This window comes from Pinus tabuliformis, chromosome 7 (assembly GCF_031772625.1).
Source record: "Pinus tabuliformis cultivar Carrire ecotype Pingquan chromosome 7, CPIR1, whole genome shotgun sequence".
Taxonomy (NCBI): Eukaryota; Viridiplantae; Streptophyta; class Pinopsida; order Pinales; family Pinaceae; genus Pinus; species Pinus tabuliformis.
In genome coordinates this window covers 1251570224-1251573126 of record NC_142293.1, presented here as the reverse complement: position 1 = coordinate 1251573126, position 2903 = coordinate 1251570224, and positions in this window count along the sequence as shown.

Below are 2903 nucleotides of genomic sequence, written 5' to 3'. Positions count from 1 at the left end.
CATTATTTGTTCATTTATAAGTGAAAACATGAAAATCTCCATGACTAAGATATGTCATAAAACCATGCTTCTAACCAGCATATAACCAAATAAATAACCATAAGAGAATAACAATTGAATCCACCTAATAACGAGTACATTTCCTTACTAAAAGTAACGAAAACTTAGCCTTTATTAACCATAGGCAATTACCAACCAGGTTTGGGACTTCCATGAACCACCCGACTTAGATTGGTCGAACCATATCTTGGTTTCAGCCAATCACCCCCATGCCATATTCCAAGTATGAATGTGGCATCTCATGGGATAAACCAATCCAAAGATAACCAAACAACCTCCACCCTCTCCATACCATGATCTCATCTAAAGCAATGTCTAGATCAAAAAACCGAAATGAGCTTAGATGCCTTAGAATTGTTTCACCATCCTTGATGAATTTTCTTGTCTCCACCCTCAGGCTTTACCATGCATATCACCATTACCAGTTAAGGGATTCCCAGGCCCTTGGGAATTTTCCTGAGACTACCTCACCTTGGATTGCAAAACCATTTCGCAATCAAAAGCTCAAACCGAGAACAATCCCATCAGACCATGGCTATCTAAAAATGGAAAGGCTAGGCTAAAATCCACTGTCAAATACCAGAGAAACCCATGTCAATGATAACAAAAGAACCTTATACCAACATGGACATACCATGCATGTCATAACCAATTAGGAAATCACACATGTAATCTATTACCTACAAGTATTCTCATTGAAGCAGCTTGATCCTTGCCTTCCTTTTCCTCCCTTTTCCGCCTTTTCTTTTCCTTTCCTTTCCTTGCTTGCATACATTCTTCCTCCTCTTCGTGCTTTCTCCTCTTGAGACAAATTCTAATACTATCTGATGATAAGCTGACAAAAGGCTACCAAATGGTACTATGAGATAGTTTTATTAATGAGGCCTCTTATTTCTTCAATTTTTCATTATTTTCTTTCATTTTCCTCCTCAAATACAATCTGTGACCTTTCACCTTCCTTTTCTCCAAATTTCCATTATTTTCATAAATAATGTGCCAAAAATTCCTTTTTTCCTTTCCAAAGCCATAGCCATTTCCTTTGCCAATTTCCCTTAGCCATAAAACATAACAAGTGATTCCCACTAAGATATTTTTCCCGAAATTTAGATTGGAATAAGTGTCCCTTTCCCGTGGCCTTATTTTACCTTTAGTAACTTTGACCACATGAAATTTTAACCGTAATTGTTCACAACCTACAATCGCAAAGATGTGATCGAGTAAAACAAATATGAATTAATGTGCAAGAGAAAATATGAGAGCTTGAAGAGCTTCCAAAAAAAAGGAAGGTCTTGTGTATGGGCAGAAAGATGTGTCACAACCACTACTTTTATCCAGTTCACATTCTTACGATTTCTATGGAAACCATAATAAAAAAAACATTAAAAAATTATTACGAATGCACCTTCTTCTGTGTCATCCTTGTTAGCAAGCATGAGAAAAGGTTGAAACATGTTCTTTGCAACAAAGCTTTCCAAGTTAGATTGCTCCCAATATTTGGCGATTAGATCATGAAATTTAGAGCAATCCTCTTGAAAACATTGAAATAATGAATCTTCAATTAAAAGCATGTGATTAGGATGAGAATATTGTGAGAAAATATATTTGATCATATTAAGAATGTTTTTCAAGATAGTGAGGACCTGACATAAGCATGAATGAAGGCTAAAGTGCGTTAGCTTCCTGAGAAGTATTCGAATTGTGAGATAAGCCATAAATACTAATCGATGTAAAATAATTGTCATCAAATATATTGGTGGGAAAATGAGAAAATGAATGACATTTAGTATTACAATCTGATGTACTTATTAAGGAATCATATTCCCAGTTAGTAGTTAATGAAGATAACTCAATTTGAACATCTCTTTGAATGCTCTAAACAATTGAACCAACTTCCCCGTAAGTTGAATGTGGAAAACCATTTTCCTGTAAATGGTGACAAACTATACAAGCATCATAATCATCGAAATTTTAAAAGCGATTCCATAAACAAACACATGATACCAGTTAGGACATAGTGAATGGAGAATAATTCTATTCACGCGATAACTCGTGCATTCATGATCACTCAAGAGGATTTTAGGTGTGATGAAGGGAAATATTTGCAATACAACATTCACAGGAAAAACCAAGAGCTGACTATTAAGAAATGAATCCGATAGGCATGATCCCTTCGACCAAAGATAGTCTTTGAAATGATCAACTTTGAAATCTGATGACTCTATGAGACATATACATTCCAAACCTAGGTTTCATGCGAGAGATTTGCATGAGGATAGATCAACTGAAGAATATTCTCGAATTAGATCAGAAACCAAATATCGAAAGTTTGAAAGATTACATCAAAGATACAAAAAAGCTTTCAAAAATAGATTTAAATCAAGTGAAACCATGCAAATAGAAGGATTTTGTGAGAGAAACCATATCTGGCTTAGTTCGTGGGACTTACCAAAGTTGCGAGATACTGACATAACCATCAATGAAAGTTGAAGTGCCTTGACTTCCCGATAAGTCCTAGAACTTTAAAGAATTGTAAAATTTCATCCTGGAGATTAAACCAAGTCGTGCATGGTGTGAGGAAAACTACTACTACTGGTTTCAATAAGACCATTTCTTATTATATGGAAACAATCTATGTCACAGACTTGGCCAGATTTTTTAACTTCAACAGCTAGATTACTCAATTTTAAATATTCACCTTATCAAAAATATGAAGAGATGATGAGGGATGGAAAGAGTACTCAATGATTTGATTGTTTTCATTTTAATCATGGATAATGTCACCACCTTATGTCAATTGAGAAGTTAACTCATTAGATGAAAAACTTGAAGAGCATGGAGTATCT